Raw genomic sequence first — 21255 nt, forward strand, 5'->3', positions numbered from 1 at the left:
AACTAGTTTCTTTTTTTTTGTTTAATACCAAAATCCTGCATTATTTTCCGGACAACCCAATAATAACAACGATATGAAGAAGTGATTGCGAAAAGGTATTTTCACCAATTTTCATATTCTGAAAATACGGCCTCGGCCGAAAGAAAATGTTTATTTGCGTACCAGTCCAAATAAAGATTGGAAAGTGGAAAAACTATTAAACTAAGCCTATTATTAATAAGGATACATTTTAAAACGGGGTGGTGGAGAGAGAGGAGCAAGTGAAAATGGAAAGGCTGAAAAGGGGGCGCTTTCCCCGTCCAACCCCTCCACCTCCACCCACAAATATTTATTTCCGTCACAATTTTCACACAAAAATTCCTTAACAAAATTTCAGTTTGTTAAATTCCTTTAGAGAGGAAATAAGTCAATTGATTATGTTGAGCTAGAAGAACTGCAGCTATATAATTTTCCTTCAACAAACCTCCACTTTGTTAATTTTATCAAGAAAAACTTATGAACATCGATATGAGTATTTTATTTTAAAAAATTCCATTTGCTCGGTTTTTTAGAAAAACTTCAATTTGTTTAGAAAAACTTCCATTTTTTATATTAAGAAATATTTCAATTCGTTAATTTTGTTAAGAATAACTTCAGTTTGTTAATTTTATTAAGAAAACACTTCGATTTGTCAATTATGTAAAAAAATACAATTTGTTAGTTTTGTTAAGATATACTATAATTTGTTAAGAAAAAACTTCAATTTATTAATTATGTAAAAAAACTTCAATTTGTTAATTTTTCTAAGAAAAGCATCGATTTGTTTAGAAAACACTACAATTTTTTAATTAACAAATTGAAGATCTTGTTAAAAAACTCAAGAAAAAATCTTCAATTTGTTAATTTTTTAAAGAAAACTTCAGTTTGTTTAGAAAAAACTTCAATTTGTTAATTATATTAAAAAACATTTCTGTTTGTTACTTTTGTAAAGAAAAGCTTCAATTTGTTTAGAAAAAACTTCAATTTATTAATTTTTTTTTTTAAAGAAAAACTTCAATTTATTAATTTTTTTAAAGAAAAACTTCGATTTGTTATATTAAGAAACACTTCAATTTGTTAATTTTTGTCAAGAAAAACGTCAATATGTTCAGAAAAACTTCAATTTGTTAATTATGTTAAAGAACGAACGGAAAACTTCTATTCATTAATTTTGTCAAGAAAAAACATCGATTTGTTAATTTAGTTATGAAAAACTTCAATTAAAAAAAAATTTTTTTTTAATTTGTTGTACATTATAACTACCTTAAAGTAGGTAATAAGTAACAGTGAGAAAGGTAATGAAACAAAACAAAATTAAAACCAAGAGTGGAGAAAACACCCATTGGTATTACTCCAATAATGTTTTAAAAATAAAACATTAATTTGTTATAACTAATTTATTTTGGTAAGAAAAACTTCAATTTGTTAATCTTGTCAACAAGACCAGTAATTTTTTTGGTAATGTGAAAACTGGTAGAATCTCAATTTGTTAATTTTTTTAATTTCTCGGTTAATTTTTTTGAAAAAAAAAAACATTTATTTTTTATTTGTGAAAACATCAATTTTTAAAAAAAGTTCAATTTCAAGTAACTAGTTAATTTTAGTTAGGAACTTTATTTGTTAATTTCTTTGTAGAAAAAATCTCGATTTGCTTCTTTAAAAACATTAAATTAAATTTGTTAATTTTATTTGGGAAGGAGAAAACGCCAATTTGTTAATTCTCAGTAAAAAAATACATTTAGTTATCTTATGAAAAAAAAATATTAATTTGCTTTTGAAAACTTCAATTGATTCAATTTTTTATTTTAAAAAATTAACTCCGCGGCCCTCTTAGTCTGGCCCATCTTTACACTGTTTTACAGGCGAACTTTGGACGTTTTCCACATAAATACGCTTGTATACCGCGGGGTCCGCCCGGTCTCGCCGTTCCGTTTCCGAGTCAACCGTTCTCCCCGATCTACCGCTAGTTTATCTTCCGTTCTCGACTCTCTTTTTGGCCGAGACTACCCCGTTTTTTTCCCCATCGATTTTCGAATCTCCGTCCACCCACCCCCGGGCTTACGTCAGCCTCCATCAATGCGGGGGGACACTTCTCGCTCTATTTGGCCTTTATGTAAAGGAGGCCCGGGGGGTTGCACAACCGGTGCCACCGGACCGTTTAGCCCTGAACCCTAAAAAGGGTTTTTCCGACTTTTTTGTTCTCTCGACGCCTTGAGGAAATTTCACGACTGGTCGGAAAATGTTAAGCTAAATCTGCCTAAAAGGCTTTCAGTACGAAGTTTTTCCAAGTAGGGGACTTAATTTTTTTTTTTTTAATTCGAATCTGGTCATCAGGCCGTTGAATAAAGGAGGAAACGTTTTGTTCCTGACGGTCGTTATGTCAAAACTAGGATGTCCTAGGCCGGCTTTTCACCTCGGTAAAAAAGTGGAAAAACAGGCATTCCTTGTTGGATAAGCCGACTCGGACCAAGGACGATTTTCTATTAGGTAACGCCAGGAAAAAAATGGGGGAGAGAAAAATTCAAAAATTGACCTCACACTTACCATTCCAGACCGCAGCTTAAAAACAGCGAGGACGGGCGGACCCTCAGTTTATGAAATTTGACTCCCAAGCCGAGATAAAAGAAAAAACAAACAGAATAAAGTTGTAAGAAAAAAATTTATTCCGACATATGTATTTAGATTTTTTATATTTTTTGTAAAAAAAACTATCGATCAGCGGATGTCATCCAACTTTCACCCCTGGCCCGTCCGGCCTCGCTGTGCAACCGTTAAAAAAACGTCACGTGTGCAATTATAAAGAGTTAGAATTAAAAAAATAATTACATCAGGATCCGGTGGAAGGATTTTACGTGACTTGGGAAAACTTAAAGATATAAATGCCTTTTTATTTTTATTTTTTATTATTATTGGAAAACCAGACGGTTCGAACGTTACCTAAGACCCGTGCGGTGGAGGTTGCGACAAGTGCGTGTCATTGTGTCAAGGCCCACGCCCACCCGGGGTTCGAAATCGTACGAGAAAGAAAAATCGACTCACGAAAACTTTGACAGTCGTTAAACTCGGGAGTTAGAAAAAAAGCCCGTTTATGGCGAAAGGGCGGTTGGACAGAAGAAAACCGAACTTGGATAACTTTCTCGTCAGGGATAAAACCCAGGGGGCTGAGATTGAAAAGTGCCACTGAAAGTATTGACCGAGTACCAGGACGATATATCACCTGCATAAGGCTTAACCACCTCTGGGAATCTTCGTCCGAATGTGATAAACAGATAATAGATTCAGAACGAGAAGAAAACAAAGAAGAACAACGCAAAATAACTGGGCACGCTATGGTTACTGGACACAAATACCAGATATCTCCGTGATGGGGAGTACCTGCCTACCTGATCCTAGTTTTTGCCTCCGGATAAGATGTCCAAGAGTGGTTGAAATTGAAAAGTTTACCTGAAAGACTGAGTATCAGGACGGTATATGACCTGGACTCGTTATGGGTACTGGGTAAAGAAGTACCAGATTGTGGGAACTTCATGACTGAGAGAGTGAGAAAGATGGAGAGGGGGTGGGGAGAGAGGAGAGGAGAGGAGAGGAGAGAAAGAGAGAGAGAGAGAGAGAGAGAGAGAGAGAGAGAGAGAGAGAGAGAGAGAGAGAGTACCTGTCAACCTGTTCTTAGTTTATGCCCTCGGATGAAGATGTCAAGGAGTGGTTGAAATTGAAAATTTTCACTGGAAGGATTGAGTACCAGATGGTATATCACCTGGGTACGCTATGGATACTGGGTAAAGAAGTACCAGATCGCGGTATATCACGAAAGAGAAAGTAATCGTCAACCTGTTCCTAGTTTTTGCCCTCGGATGAAGATGTCCAGGAGTGGTGAAATGAAGTGTACCTGGAGGGATTGAGTACCAGGATGGAAAAGTATCAGGTACTAAATAAAAGACATACTTGTCAATTTGTTACTATGAGGCGATATCAAGCCATGTTTGACGAGTACCAATTTGGTAATTTTTTGTTTAGTTCATACCCAGGGCGTGCCAGTCGACCGTTTTAAGTTCTTCTCTTTTTTCTCATTGTTTCGTGTCTTGTAGTGTGCGTTGCCCAGATGAATCTTTAAAAAGGCAGTTAAGTCCTTTTCAGGTCATATGCCGTCCTGGTACTCGGGCAATCAATCGAGTACCACTTTTAAATGTTATCTTCCTGTATTTTATCCCAGATCACGAATGTACTAATATAATAGTTTTTTTGTAAATTTCATGCTTGGGACTGGTACAGACCTCATTCCTAGCTTGAACGGGTGTTTCAGGGTTTCGCGTAATAAGCAAGCGGTGACCGAGTCCAACCCTAAAAATTATACGGGGTGTTACGACTGTGTTTAAACTTTTCCGCATGTGACCTCTATTGATTCTGTTAAGGGGTCGAGGGCGAATTTCATAAAACGACATGGGACAAGGTTTATAGGGTTTATACAGGGTGTCGCAGGTTTTTTTTTCTTTGCATCCAGCTGTTGTTTTCATTTCCTGTTCTTTCTCAAACAAACGGTTGAGTAATACAAAAGAGGATAATAAATAAACGGCCGAGGACGGCGATCGGATGAATTTCAATTTGTGGGAAAAATATGGAGAGGTCTTTTCACGGAGAAAAATCCTCCAGGATTTCTAATGTTTTTTATTTATTTCTCGCGTCCTTTTCAAGGAGCCGCTTCCGATTCGAGTCACATCCGTCGAGGAAGGACGCGATGTTTGCCTCCTCCTAGTTAGCACCTCGTCTTGTTTGCTCAGAGAGACAATCGGGCGAATTGTTTTTCAGAAGAAAAGAAAACAAACCTCTCTCTTCCGGGACGCGAAAATGACAAATGTCAGGAGGAGTAGCGAGACGCGACGGACCCGACACATCCAGGAAACCGGGTCGGGGTGATCCTCCGAAAAAAAAAAATCTAGAGCCCAATTGGGTTGTTGATCCCGTTGAACTTGATCCACATCAGTCCGGTCGGTTTCGCTTTCCTCTCCCCCCTCGTTCAAACCCTTTACGCAGACGATTCGACATGTTTATCGTAACGATTAGCACATCCACGAGCCAATTTCTTTATTACATCGTATTGTTGAAACAAAACAGAAAAGAAAAGAAAAAGAAAAAATTGACCCAAATAAGAATTTACAAAACTTCCGCTTTGGCGATTTTACGCAACGCGATTTTTCTTAATATATTTTTTTAATTTATAATTTTAATTTTAATTTGAAACCGCTTCCATTTGACCTGATTGAAGTTGTGTTGGCCGTGAGAGAAAAAAAGTCAATTTTTTTATCCTACCGAGCCGAACGGTAAGGAACAAAGTCAATTTGTCCAAGAATTGTACTAAGAATAATAGACGTTACGATTGTATAGTCCCCCCCATGATGAAACAGAGTGGATCTTAAAAAAGTCAATTTTTTCTGGGTTAATACAGTTTCAATAGGAAAAAAGTCCATTTTTCTAAGAATCGTACTATAGGGATAAGTAGAAATTCAATTGTTTTCCCAAGAATTATGACATAATGGATCAGAATAAAGTCAATTTTTCCGAGAATTGTATTAAGAATAATAGACGTTAAGCTTGTATTGTCCCCCCCATGATTAAACAGAGTGGATCGTAAAAAAAGTCAATTTTTTCTGGGTTAATACAGTTTCAATAGGAAAAAAGTCAATTTTTTCTAAGAATCGTACTATTCGGATAAGTAAAAATTCAATTGTATTCCCGAGAATTATGACATAATGGATCGAAACAAAGTCAATTTTTTATGCAACTGTGTCGAACAGTAAGGAACAAAGCTAATTTTTCCGAGAATTGTACTAAGTGTAATAGATGTCAAACTCTCCCCCATGCAACTGTCAAGAAAAAAGTCAATTTTTCCGAGATGTATACAGTTTCGATAAGGAAAAAGTCAATTTTTCTAAGAATCGTACTAGTAGGATAAGTAAAAATACAATTGTTTTCCCGAGAATTATACATAATGGAACGGAACAAAGTCAATTTTTTATGCAACTGTGTCGTACAGTAACGAACAGACAATTTTTCCGAGAATTATATTAAGGGTAATAATCGTCAAGCTTGTATAGCCCCCCCTCCCGGATTATTAAACAGAGTGGACCGGAAAAAAGTCAATTTTTCAAAGAATCGTACTAGTCGGATAAGTAAAAATTCAATCGTTTTCCCGATAATTATACAGAACGAATTAGAAAAAAGTCAATTTTTAAAGAGTAGGAAAGTTTGGGTAGAAATAGAGTCAAGATCTCTAAAAATCGAACAATTTCAATAGGAAAAAAATCAATCAATATTTTTAAGAATCTTACAGAGGGAAATTTTAAAAAATGATCAATTTTTTCTACTTATTTTTTAGATTAGAAAAACGTCAATTTTTTAAAGACCAGGTAAATTTGAATAGGAATAGAGACAACTTCTCTAAAGTTCCTACAGTTTCAATAGGAAAAGTCATCATAAAAATCAATGTTTTTAAGAATCTTATAGAAGGAGTTTACAAAACAAGTCAATTTTTGCTACAAATATACATATGGTTGTAAAAAACAGAGTGGAACAAATGAACCTGTCCGATGATTACACGGAACAGATTCGTAAAAAGTCAATTTTCTCAAGAATTACTGTTGTTCGTACGGAAAATTAAATATTTCTGCGAATCGTAAAAAGCAAATTAGAAAAAGTCAATCTTTTCAAGAATTATATAAACAGATTGGAAAAGAGTCAATTTTTTCGAGAAGCATACAAAATAGAGAGGGTAAAAGTCGACTTTTTAAATAACGGTATAGGGTGGGGATTGGAAAATAGTGAATTAGTCCAAAGAATTGTACAGAGTTGATCCAAGCAAAGTCAATTTACCATCAAATTTTATATACGCAACAGGTCAATTTTTCCAAGAATTATACAGTGGACTGGAAAAACTTCAATTTTCCGAGAACTATAGTACACCTACATGAAAGACAATTTTTCTAAGAATCGTATAGGGTGAATTGGAAAAAAGACAATTTTCTCAAGAATTGTACTGTTTAACCTAGAAATAAAGTCAATTTTTCTAAGCATGCTTAAATAAGTGAAATTCCATGGTTTTCAATGTCAATTTTTTCCGAGATTCATACAGAATTAATTCGGGAAAAAATTTCTCCACCACTACTACAGTTCGGTTGTGAAAAAGTCAATTTAAAAAAAAAAAAAAAAAAAAAAAAAAAAAAAAAAAAAAAAAAAAAAAAAAAAAAAAAAAGTACAGTTTTATTAGGAAAAATGTTAAAACTACTAGGAATCTTAAAGTGCGAACAGAAAAAAATTTCTGTTCAATTTTACAATTTTCCCAAGAATGATACAGAATTTATCGGGAAAAAGTCAATTTTTCAAGAATCATTTTGAAAGAACAGGAAAAATCAATGTTTTCTAAGAATCGTACAGTTTGGGTAAGAATGAAGTTAATTTTTTCCCGAATTACGTAGAATCAATTGGAAAAAAGTCCATATTTTCTGAGAATCGTACAATTTGGATATGTGTGAAGTCAATTTTTTCTCGAGAATCATATAGAATGAATTGGAAAAAGTCAAGGTTTTCTAAGAATTGTAGTTTGGGTAGGAATAAAGTCAAATTTTCCCCCGAATCATATAGAATCAAATGGAAAATATACATGTTTTCTAAAAATCGTACAGTTTGAATAAGAATAATGTCAAGTTTTTCTGAAAATCGTATAGAATGAATTGGAAAAAGTCAATGGTTTCCAAAAATAGTACAGTTTTGACAGGGATAAAGTCAATGTTTTCCAGAGATTCATATAGAATGAACAGGAAAAAATCAATGTTTTCTAAGAATCGTACAGTTTGGATAGGGATAAAGTCAATTTTTTCCAGAGAATCATATAGAATCACTTGTAAAAAGTCAATTTTTTCCAAGAATCGTACAGTCTGGATAGGAATAAAGTCAATTTTTCCTTGAGAATCATATACAATGAATACGAAAAAGTCATTGTTTTCTAAGAATCGTACAGTTTGGAAAGAATAAGTCAATTTTTTCCAGAGAATGATATAGAATCACTTGGCAAAGGTCAAATTTTTCTAAGAATCGTACAGTTAGGATAAGAATAAGGTCAATTTTTCCCCCGAGAAATATATGTAATCAATTAGGAAAAGTATTTTTTTTAAACATCGTGCAGAAGTCAATTTCTCCGAGAATTATACAGTGTGGATCGAAAAGAGTCAATTTTTTCCTATGACTGAGATTAGGAATAGTCGATTTTTTAGGGGGGGGGGCTTTTAGCAATTTAAAAATATTAGTAAAAATAATTTTTAAAAACGCTTACCTTTTTATTAGAAATGTAGAACTTTTTTCTTTTTCTTTTAAAAATAAATAAAAAGTAAAGATCCACTGGTGTCGAAGGCCCCCAGGTGGTTCAAAACGAGAATAAACCAACAACAAATTTTCAGGAAATTAAAAAAAAAAAAAAAAAATACGAACGAACTAATCGAAAAATTTAACAAAAAAAAATCCACGATCCTTGTTGGACCTTCGGGCGTTGTCGGTCGACTGGTCCGTAACGCCGCGCTTGGCTCCTTTCCTCCACTTGGCGCCCCACTACGAGCCAGAAATCCCCTCGGTGGGGGTTCCCGATCATATTTTGCCTTTTTTTCTTCTTTTTTTTCTTTCTTCCCATCTTCAAACGCGGATCATGATTAACAATGATCGCCAGGTTCACAACTGGTCCCTCGGGCTAGGGAAAAACCAGACAATGACGTCCGAACCGAGGTGACTCGACACCGGGGAAAAGGTCGACGGGACCAATGTATTCAACGCATTTATATATTTTTCCCACAGGTGAATGGGAAAACCATTTTAAAAAAATAGAACATTAATTACCAATAAAAAATTTAAAAAATCCTGTCGTCATTATGATCGCTGTTTTACGTACGGGGTGCAGAATTGTCATTTTTGTAAACAGTAGGATATTTGTAAAAGATCATTTTTTAATAGGCGAAGGTGTACGTACGAAAAGAATTGACTATGCATTAGCATTTTTTGTTGTGTGTGTTTGTTTGAATGTTTGTATATGATAAGTGGTCGCTTGTGTGCCTTTTTTCACTGTCTTCTCTACTTACAACTTTTTTCTTCGATTTTATCTTTTGTTATTGCAGCATTTCTCGTGTTGTATATAGTTAAGTGTTTATTTTGATTTTATTTACTTTTATACTTTTTTTTATTTCATTTTACTGTAATTTTGTATTTTGTTAATCATGTTTTTATTTCTAATTTTTTTTAATATTTCTTGTGTTGTGTTACATTTTGGTGTTTATTTTCATTTTATTGACTTTTAGTTTTTTTTTTTTTTAATTTTTACTATAATTTTGTATTTTATTTATCGTGTTTTCATTTCTAAGCCGCCTTTTTTATGTTTCTTGTGTTGTCTTATGTTTATTTTCATTTTATTTACTTTTCTACTTTTTTTAAATATATTTTTCACTATAATTTTGTATGTGGTGATTAGTGACCGTTAGTCGATAATTATTCCGAAATCGTGAGATGCGGTCTGGTGTGATGTAGGTTTCAGAAAGACATTTTCTTTATCGTGCCAACGTTTCGATCTTTATTGAGATCATCTTCAGGGCCTGGGATTTACAAACATTGTTTAAATTTAACAAATACATGTAGGATGTGAAAAAATGTGAATTTATACAATGCAAAAAATATATATTTTTTATATTCGATCAAAGTATTTCTACTCACTCAAAGTGTTTGTTTTCTGCGAACGTAAATTTAAACAATGTTTGTAAATCCCAGGCCCTGAAGATGATCTCAATAAAGATCGAAACGTTGGCACGATAAAGACAATGTTTTTCTGAAACCTACATCACACCAGACCGCATCTCACGATTTCTGAATAATAATTTTGTAGTTTGTTAATCGTGTTTTCATTTCTAAACAGCCTATTTTTTAAATGTTTCTCCTTTTGTGTTAGATTTGGGTGTTTATTTTCATTTCATTGACTTTTATACCTTTTTATATGTTTTTTCACTATAATTTTGTATTTTGTTAATCGTATTTTCATTTCTAAGCAGCCTGTTTTTTAAATGTTTCTCGTTTTGTGTTACGTTTGGGTGTTTTTATTCAGTTTTATACTTTTTTTTGTAATTTGTTACTATAATTTTGTATTGCACCTAGGGTTTCCGTTTATAAATTGTCAGTGTTTTGAGTGTAATTTAATCAGGTTGCCCATTATGTCAGTGTTTTTCTGGAATTTGAGTGTTGTTACTTGAGTGTTGCCATTTATAAACTGTCAGTGTTTTGAGTGTGTTAATTTAATCAGGTTGTCTATTATTTCAGTGTGTTTTTCCGTATTTTGTGCTGTTCTTTGAGTATTTTCCTTTTGATTTAGTCTTGTGTTACTTGAGTGTTTCCATTCATAAATTGTCAGTGTTTTGAGTGTGTTAATTTAATCAGGTTGTCCATTATGTCAGTGTTTTTCTGCAATTTGTGTGTTGTTACTTGAGTGTTTCCATTTATAAAATGTCAGTGTTTTGACTGTGTTAATTTATTCATGTTGTCTATTATTTCAGTGTTTGTGTTTTCCATGTCAGTGTGTTTTTCTGTATTTTGTGTTGTTCTTTAAGTGTTTTTCCTTTTGATTTAGTCTTGTGTTACTTGAGTGTTTCCATTTATAAACTGTCAGTGTTTTGTGTTAATTTAATCAGGTTGTCTATTATTTCAGTGTTTGTGTATGCTATGTCAGTGTGTTTTTCTGTATTTTGTGTTGTTATTTGAGTGTTTTTAATTTAGTCTTGTGTTATTTGCGTGTTTCCATTTATAAATTGTCTTTGTTTTTTAGTGATTGTTGTTTAAATCGGGTTGTCTATTATTTGACAGTTCGAATGTTATGTCAGTGTCGGTTTTTGTTCAATTTTATGTGGTTATTTGAGCGTTTATCCCTTTAATTTAGTCTTGTGTTGTTTCAGTCATTGTCAGGGTTTGTTATTTTAATCGGGTTGTCTATTATTTCTGTGTTTGCGTATGACAGTGTCTGTTTTTCTGTAATTTTTTGTTGTTGTTTGAGTGTGTCAATGTTTGTTGACGTATTCTTATGTCTGTTATTTGAATCTTTGTTGGGTTTTTGAGTGTTTCTTTTCAAGAGCTTCTTTGTCGCGTCGTTTGTGTTTACCAAATGTTTGGTGTTGTGTTGTTTGAGTGCACTGAACTTGTGAGTGTTTCTTCGTCTGTCTGCATTTTTATGTCGTTATTTGGGCGATCGTTCGTAATCTCTGGGTGGGAAAATTAAAAGGGTCGGCGCGGATGGCGAAAAAGAGTTCAAATAGGGAAAGGAAAACCACTACAAATAAATATGAGCATGAATGTAAATTCCGATGTGTTAACCGATGTTGTATTGTGAAAGGAGAAGGGGAAGAATGGAAAAAGTGAAAAACCAGCGCGTTTCTTAACAAATGGACGTCACGTTGCGTAACAGATGTCCGATCATAGTATACTCGCGTATCGGGCCCGATTGAGAAACGTTTTCACGCCTTTCCAGCGACGGCTTGATTTTACGGCAGGCCGTAAAAGCCGTAAACGAATCGTAAGGGGTGCCGGCCGGTGCCACGCAAGGCCGGACCAGATGTCGGGCGGGTCCGCACAGTCTCGCTGTGTACTCCGACCACGAAGCGACCGGCAAACTCTTCCTGAAACGGTGATTTATCGGTGATACGGTCGTTTGTCTTTTTTTCCCTCTCTCACTCACTCTCTCAAGGAGAACCGTTCATGGGCACACGCACGCGAGTTTAAGCCATTATCCTCGCGAATTTCTAGGTTCTATTTTTCTAAATGGATATTTTCTTTTTTATTGGTCCACCACTGCCGATTATTCGTGTCACGTTGGCAGTTTTTCGAGTTGAGGAAGGATCACAGCTGCTATGTCACCAAGGACGTCCCTAACTATTTCATTTCCCTCAAGCCTAGGCCGCTCTCTACATAAAAATAATACGTTTTTGTATTGAAACATATGGTCTCTTGATTGGGGAAAAATTAACCAATATATGGATAATTAAGGTTTTGGGAGCTCTTGGAGTGCCCTGTCATCCTGATGGGAAACAAATTTGTGATGTGATTAAAGTGGGAAGGAAACTCGATAGGTGTACAGTTTCATTGGAATTGAAAGGATAGAGAGCTCCTGGAGCCTAATGTCATCCTGATTGGAAACACTTTTATGAAGTCATTAAAGTATACTACTCACCTATCTATTTTATTTCTCTGCCCTTTTGGCCAAGGCGACAAACAGGACCGCTATATAAAATAATAAATTTCAATAATCGTTATTTATTCATCTTGGGAGAGAAAAAGAAGTAAATCAAGTGACCTTTAAGTACAGTTTTATTATTCAAAATTTGTTATACAGACTCGTCCTTCCTTGTTTATCACATTTTGCCTGTTTTATTGAAATTCTTTCAAGACGCGGTTTTTCCATCGGTTAAATATTTAAATCTTTCTGTGGGAAGGGAATATAAAAGAATTAAAGAACAAAGGGAAAATTTCATTTCCATTTTTTTTTCTTTTCGATTTCCTCTTTACTCGGAATAATTCACGGTGTTTTTGGGTCAATTTTATTTGTTTTTTGCATATGCATTTTTGTCACTATTGTAACGTGGAATGAGGAAGGGACCTTTGTCCTGGAAATAATCTGTTCGTACAATTTTTTTATTTTTTTTGAATAAATGCATTCCATTTGTGTACAATTTGAATAATTGGCTCATTTTCATCGACAGAGGTTTGAAATAATTATAATTGTAGGTGTCTCCCACTCTCTAAAAAAACTTATTATTTCCAAGAAAAGCACTTGGTAACATGTTGGAATTTTCCTGAGTTATTTTACTGTTTTTCAACATTTTACCCCTTGCTCAAAAGGCACAAAAAATAATTCCCACGTTAATCATTTGTCTCGAGGGGGAAATACCAGGAAGGGGCCGATCCAGCCCGGAGGGCCAAAAATCCTCAAGGTCGCCATGGATTTTATTCCCCACCTAATTTCTAAATCGCAAATTCAATGTGAAAAGATCCGTCTCAAAAAATGGTTAAATTGATAATTTGTTCGACAATGATGACGACGCAAAATTGTTTTCCGTTCGTCTGCGATGTTTATATTTCAATGACGTCACTTACGCGCTTTTTAACAAGATTTCAAGGGTGTCAAAAAGTTCTCGCCCTAATATAACCTCATTAGGCTGTCATTCCATTTTGTGCATAAATGCATAGTATCAGAGTATCTTGGAACACCAGAAGCTCTCAAACTAACGAAACCTCCTGATATTTCAATTTTGTATTTCAATGAAGTCACATCATACATATCAGGATGGCATGTGACTCCATGAGCTCTCAAACTAACGAAAACTCTTGATATATTGGTCATTTTTCCATTTCAATGAAGTCACATGTGTGCTTACTATCAGGATGGCATGTGACTCCATGAGCTCTCAAACTAACGAAAACTTCTGATAAATGGTTATTTTTTCAATTTTGTATTTCAATGAAGTCACATGCGTGCTTAATATCAGGAGGGCATTGGAACGCAGGAGCTCCCAATTGAAAATGAAAATAAATAAGTGGATTCTCCTCAAAACCTTTTCATTAAGGGCAGTTTAATGCATTTTCGACGTTTTTTTTATTCTGCTCTCCTGATATATTTTCAAGTATCAAGAAAGAAAAAATATTTTTTTGACAAAATTGGCCCTGGAAGTTTTCAGTGGAGGTTTTTTTGCCCACTTCTTTACGATTGATTTATCCTAAGCTTAAGCCAAAAAATGTCGTTTGTATTTTAATCTATTTTTTCGTCTTGATTGTTATCTTGTTCGATGGGGAATTCGGACACAGGCAAAGGTCAAGAACGAGTTTTTTGTTCTCCACGGACGGCCTTACTTCCAACTTCCACTATACTGGAAATTAAAACAGTTTTGAGGGTCCGCAGATCATAGTAGACATTTTTTTTAATTCCACCCCATCGGAAATTAAAGTTTGCCTCGTTCGATTTATCGACCTACCCACCCTCTTCAGTACTTCGGAGAAGTGGGCGATCTATTTGATTAGCGCACGAATTCTTGGATCTGAGGGTTAAAAAAACCGTTTTGAACCCTTTCAATATTTTATGTATTCAATATTCGACCGGTTTATAAGGACGATATTAGGACTGTTGTACGTCAATGACGTCAACTTAATGACGTCACAGACGTTTGTGGTATCAGGATGACCTGCGTTTGTAGGAGCTTTCCAAAAAATCACTGATTCTGTACTTCAATGACGTCACATTCAGATTTTTATCAGGATGGCATATGAAGTCCGGGAATTACCGTTACCCCCCAGCCAAAAAAGAGATTAATTTTTCGTTTTGACCATCCATGACGTCACATCGCGTTTTCGAACGGGACTTCATAGGATCCCAAGAGCTCTCAAACCAGTGTAACCTAAAAAATGGCTAATTTTGTTGGCTTTGTAGGTTAATGACGTCACTTAATTGTTGTGGTATTAATATTATCTGAGATTGTAGGAGCTTCTGACAAAAAAATGCACACTGATTTCTGTATTTCAATAACGTCACATTCAGGTTTTTATCAGGATGGCATGAAGTCCGGAAACTACCGTTTCGAAAAATTACCCCCCCCCCCAAAAAAGATTAATTTTTCGTTTTTGACCATCCATGACGTCACATGTGCGTTGTCGAACAGGACTTCATGGGATCCCAAAAGCTCTCAAACCAGTGTAACCTAAAAATGGCTAATTTTGTTTAATTAAAAATTACCCTAATTATTATTTCATGAAGTATTAAATTTCGTTTTTGAACTTCAATGACGTCACATCATATGCGTTTTCGAACAGGATGGCATGAGACTTATATATTAATTTATTTAACATGCAAAAAAAAATTGCGGCGAGTGGGTCTTATCGGGTCCTCATGCTTTACTCGGTGTAAAAGCAAAATCAGTTAATATTTTGAACAAACAAGCCAAAAAGTGATTTTTTTTTCTTGTTAATTATTAAAGATGATATTCCATCAGTACTTACCTGTAATTGTAGTTTTGATAAGTGTGCAGGTGTTTGTTTGTCTTGGGCGGGGGGGGGGGTTGCTTTTATATATTTATTTGCTGGGCTTCTTAATTTTTTATCTTTTTGTTTTTTTGTTAACGACCTTGTTGGAAAAAATGCGGACACTATTTTAAAAATAAGGTCCCGACTAAAAATAACATGATCGCACACGACAGTCGGACGTCGATTCGAGCAGATAAGGGAAAACAAAATTGGAAATTATTTTAGATTGTAAAAACTTTTTTTTCTGTTATTCTTTTGGGACAAAAACCTCGGTCCGATATTTGGAGACGGTGGAGAGAAAAAAGGTCGTCGAATGCGGGCGGGGCGATGGACGTGTGTCCGGTCCGTGGTTCGCTTTGTCTCGCTGCGTCTCCGGGTCTTCGTCGTGTGCTCGGCCCTCGGGGTCTGAACCGTCGGTCGCACGGGGGGAGAAACAGAACGGGAAAAAAAACGAGGGGTCCGCTCGGTTATTTAACCTCAGCCCCAGGGAACCCGGATATCGATCTGTTTTGACGCGGGAGGTTCCGGGCCGGGGGCGTGTCACGCGTGTGGGATGGTGTAGAGCCGCCATTTTTCGAAATGTGACGACCGACGCGGAGGAATGAAAAACGGTGTGACGACCATGGATGTAAATTGTTTTCTTTAAAATTTCACCAAACTACAATTTTTCGTAACTTGTTTTATACTTTCAAGTCGTCTCAGAAGGTCTTAAGACACCAACTGATTATGTAACGACCATGGGTGTAAATTACTTATTTTAATAGCTCACCAAAGTACAATTTTTTTCTAAATTGTTTTATACTTTCATGCCGTCACAAAAGGTCTCATCACTTTTATGTGATGACCAGTCTCATAAAGTCCAGCTAAGAATTTTTTTTAATGGTAAATCACCACAGAAACTTCTTTCCTACGCAAAGGGGAAAAACAGTCGTGACGACCATGAATGTAAATTACTTTCTTTCAAGATTCACCAAAGTTGGAAATTTTTTCATGTTCAAGTCGTTATAGAGGCCTTATGTGACGACCAGGTATCATAAGAGGGCTTTTTTTTCAAAACTTGTTTTATAGCTTCAGGTCAGGTCGTCACTGAAGGATTTACGAAACAAACTAATTATGTGACGACCATGGATGTAAATTACATTCTTTAAAGATTTACCCAAGCAGAATTTTTTTGCCACACTTTTTACAATTTCAAGGACTTAAAACACCACATGAATGTAAATTACTTACTTTAAAAGTTCACCAAAGTACAATTTTTCTAACCTGTTTTATACATTCAAGTCGTCACAGAAGCCTTAAGACACCAACTAATTATGTGGTGACCATGGATGTAAATTACTTTAAAGTTCTCTAAAGTACAATTTTTTCTAACTCGTTTTATAAATCAAGTCGCCACAGGTCTTAAAACACCAACTGATTGTATGACGACCAGAGATTAATTCTATTGAAATTGACAGGTAGCGGTTATGTGAAGATCAGGAATCAGGAGAAACTTGTATGCCAATACTGCATGTACTGTGAAAAATATATGAAGTTTTTTATAGCAGGTCGTCATATTTGTGACGACCTTGGGTGTAATGTTTTCTCAAAGGTTACAAGCAGACAGATTTTTGTAAAAAAAATTGGAATTGTAGTCATCAAAGATAACATGCTGATTTTTGTCTATGCCAGGGCCAAATAAAAACAAAAAAAAACAATTGTGTGACGACGGGCGTTCAGGCAAATAGAACCCAGGATTTAAAATATTTTTACAATCCAACTGTATTTGTCTGGAAGGGTTGAGACATAAAAAGAAGACTATTTGTATGACGACAGGAGGTTTAAAAATGTTCCACTCGTCCATCTTGATAGATTTTTTTGTTTTGGACAATTTAAATTCGAATTGTAAGTTATAGATAGCAAGATAGCCTTGATTGACCGCAAGATATGTGGCGACGCAATCATGAAACAATGTTGTGACGACTACGGATGTAAATTAATTTTTTTTAAGGCCCACCCATGTGGAATTTTTTTACGTTTATATTAAAATTGCAAGTCACTACAGAAAACATTGGGAGCGGTTGTGTGACGACCATTCCTATCAGAACTTAATTGTGAGTCGACATCACGGTGACAAAAGCGTACATGTGACTAACAAGAATGAGGAATATCTATGGCCCAGGTTTATGTGCCAGGTCGTCTGATTAGGTATGATGGTGAATGACATGTGTGACGACTCAAGATGATTAATTTGATCGTTTTGTACCAATTAACCGTTAATTTATTCAAATCTCTAGGTTTGAAAGTCGTCAAATTAGGACAATTACGTTCGTCTTGTATTAGACGGTGTGACGACCGAGAATGAATATCAAGGTTAATTTCTTATGGGAAAGAAGTTTTTTATGTTATGGGTGGTCACATTGCACTGAACATCAAAATCTGACGATAAACGCATGAAGTTTCAGATAACTTGAATAAAAATTGTGTGATGACCCAGGACATAAAATATTACACGTCGTCACATTTACTGGACCAATTAGTGTTATAGGTCGTCACGTTGTACTGAGAAAAATCTGTAACGATAAATCCAAGGGTTCAGACAACAGAATAAAAAAAATTATGTGACAACCAAGGACGTAATCGAACTGTGCTAGTTTGTTTCAGGTCGTCACACATTGTCCTGAGTAGTTTTGCTGCAGAAAGTCACATCGTACTGAGGCGTTTGTTACAGATGTCACATTGTTCTGAGAAAAAACGGTATCGATAAATCCATAAAGGTTCATAAATTTCAATAAAAAAGTGTGACAGGATGTAACTGAACTGTACTAGTTTGTCACGGGTCGTCGCATTGCACTGAGCATCAAAATCTGTGACGATAAACACAGACAATTTGAAATAAAAATAGTGTGACGACCCAGAACGTGACGCAACTGTACTAGATGTTACAGATCGTCACATTGTACTGAACAGTTTTGTTACAGTCGTCACATTGTTCTGAAAAAACTAACGATAAAACCATAAAAATTCAGAAATTTCAATAAAAATGGTGTGATGACTGAACTGTACTAGTTTGTCACGGGTCGTCGAATTGTATGAGCATCAAAATCTGTGACGATAAATCTATAAGGGTTCAGAAATTTGATTTAAAAAATGGTGTGACGACCCAGAACGTGGCAACTTTACTGGTTTAAGCTACAGATCGTCATATTGTACTGAGGATCAAAATCTGTAACGATAAACCCATTAAGTATTTTTATCTGTGAATGTATTTATTTGTGCGACTGTCTTATCTAATCTTAACTGATTTATCTTATTATTACGCTAGATTATAGTTTGCATGGGTTTGGGATAGAAATGAACTTAGTTGTCGATAGCCCCGTCGGAGCCTAACCCGCTGGTAAGGAACCAACGATCCCCTGGGAATTTGGCTTAAGGGGGGATACTACCAGGACACAGAACGGGGTGGGTGAACTTCCAGATGTACAATTCCTAGGGTCGGCACATCGGGATGAATGTCCGATAAACCCATAAAGGTTGACAATTTGAATACGCTGGGACGACCCAGGATATAACTTACCACTAGTTTTTAATGATACAGGCCATCACATAGGTCCTAACGTGTTATAAACAATGATGAGAGTTATAAAACAGTCTTTAAAAGGTTCTGTAATGGAAAAAAATTACATTTTTTTCAGTTGCAAGCCGTCACGAAAATGGCATAATGACGAACAAAAATAAATATCAAGATTCATTTCAGTGAAGAAAAAAATGAATACAATGGCGTTACGACCTATGACAATTAAACAAGCTAATTTTATTGTTTCAGGTCACATTGAATAGAATAAAATAACAATGGTGTGACGACAGTATAGATAAACTAGCCTGTTAAAAGTTCCAGCAAATATACTTTTGACACGTTAGGGATATAAAGCTAATGTTTAATTACAGGTTGTCACAAACTACTGTTATAAACGAATTAAGGTTCCAAATTGAAGAAAAATTGGTGTGACGACTGGAGATAGCCTTGTAGGCTTACATTTTTTTTTTTTTTTTTAGCTTACCCGGTAGTCACAGAATGTCAAGAGGTTTTGCTGGTGGGATAACATGAATAGAGATGACAAGTTAATACAAATAGAGTTATTTTATTATTATATAATATTTACCAGGTCCTCACAGGGGGAAAAGTGCTTTGACGTCCAAGAATCAAGGTTAAGTTTAATTCTAAGATTGTTATATTTCAACAGCCACAAACGGTCTCTTTTTGAGGACATAGAAGGTCACCTTGGACTGAATATAGAATAAACATTGATGTGATAACCAGTGTAAACCGCTTTTTTAAAGGGATTTTTTTAGAAGACTTCCGAGTTGCTAGTCGTTAAAGGACAATGTAATTATGTGACGACCTTATTTGCAATATTTTTTTGTGAAAATCTTTGCCTTTCCTGGTCGAATGTGATGAATATAATGCAACAGTGCATATTTGGCCAGGTTGAAGAATGTAAACTGATAGTTTGAATTGTTTCAGGTAAGTTTGGGTAAAAGAATAATGGATTATGATCTTACAAGTCACATCATGTTACCTACTGGTTTTCTGTGACTACCTGTGATCTTAAAAAAAATCTAATGATACAAACCTCAAAATTGGAATATTATTTGGCGTCGTTACATAATTTTTAGTTAAGCTGAATCTTCAAGAAAAAGTCTTTATATGGTTGAAATATCAGTTTGACAATAGTTACTGGAAATTAATCAAACCTTGCTAGTACAAAAAAAAAACTTGCACACGCCGGCAAAAATTTGTTATCACTTTATGTGACTACGACCTAAAGCTATTTGTTAAGCTGAATCTTTAAGAAACAGACTAAAAAAATTGAATCTTCCTAAATCTTGCATGGTGAAATATTAAATTTACATAACATGGTCGTCAACTAGCTTCACAACTGACTTTACAACCCAACCATACTTCGTGGTGGACGACAAGCCGGGATTTACGACCAAAATATGGGATACGAGAGGGCAAAGAACTTACAATTTTTTTATATATACAAATAATAATAATTATTATTATAAACTTGTTTTAAATATTTGTTCACATAGAGACGAACTAATTCGCCGACATGGTGATGCTGTCAGAATGTTTGAACAATTACAGCAAAAATAAACACAAAGCTTTTAGCGTTTTCCTAATCCTACTGCTAAAACTACAATAAATATATACAGTATATATTAATAAATAAATATATTTTTGTTAAATAAATAAATAGCCGACAGTAGTGATACAGTCTGCGATGGTGAATCTTGTCACATGATTGGAAGGTTACGTTGTAATTTTTATTTTGGCATAAAAATGTATTTTTCATTAATTAAACCTGTGATTTAAGGTACGCGGAAAAAGAGTCGATGTGTGAAATTGAAACTGAAAACGATTCTGCTTCCCTCAATCCTCGTTTTTATGCTTTTAAATATATTATCAATTATTAATATTTATATATGATTAGTCGGACCCAATGGTGATGGAGAACGAGTAGTCCATCGCCATACATTTGAGTATGAGCGGTTCGTTTTTAATATAATGAAAAGAAATGTTTTGAGTTCAAAAACTTGCGTAGGGTTAGCTGTCGGTGAAGACCCCGGAACAGAAGCGAAGCCGAAGCATGTGATTAACACAGTCCACCCTTGAAAAGTCCCGATTCTGAACTCGATTCTATTAATCTAAAAAAACAGCAATATAAATAGACAATAAATTATACAAATGATGGTTTAAAAGTATGCAAACAAATGGGTGCATACGGTGTTATTAGAAAAGTCCGCCATTCCCCCGGCTCCTTTTACGAGGGCTCACCGGCTCGTCTGTTTTCTCTCGAGGACCTTTCATGTAATTTTATTACTATAGAATCAATAAAAAAAACATGATAAATTACAATAATAAAGTTTTTATGTTATAATTAAATAATGTGTGTGATACACCCAAATAGATAGTATCATAACCTTCTCATTAAATAACTACTGATGAAGATCAACCACTGCCTACTCTATATAATCACTGCCAACTATATAGTTACAAATATAAATTTTGAAAAAAAGTTTTAACAGGATAGAGATTAAGTTCTTTTTATATATGTAAATATAAAATTTTGGTAAAATGTACAGGCTTAATGTTTAAAAAAGAGATTATTTATTTCTCTG

The 21255-nt window shown here is 34.8% G+C and overlaps 1 protein-coding gene across 6 annotated transcripts in view; it reads right to left on the minus strand.

The window, feature by feature from the left end:
* LOC106673598 (elongation of very long chain fatty acids protein AAEL008004) overlaps nucleotides 1-21118 on the minus strand; it is a 42777-nt gene extending 21659 nt beyond the window's left edge. For 2 of the 6 annotated variants that reach the window (XM_024227675.1, XM_024227682.1), the window contains exon 1: nucleotides 15067-15587. The gene's annotated coding sequence lies outside the window, so the exon portion shown is untranslated. Of the gene's footprint in view, nucleotides 1-2562; nucleotides 2648-8338; nucleotides 8620-15066; nucleotides 15588-20674; nucleotides 20782-20859 lie in introns of those variants that run through there. The other 4 variants (XM_024227677.1, XM_024227676.1, XM_024227683.1 and 1 more) reach the window with 4 other exon arrangements.
* Nucleotides 21119-21255: the final 137 nt, after the last annotated feature.

This window comes from Cimex lectularius, unplaced genomic scaffold (assembly GCF_000648675.2).
Source record: "Cimex lectularius strain Harlan isolate CLEC.00 unplaced genomic scaffold, Clec_2.1 scaffold252, whole genome shotgun sequence".
Taxonomy (NCBI): Eukaryota; Metazoa; Arthropoda; class Insecta; order Hemiptera; family Cimicidae; genus Cimex; species Cimex lectularius.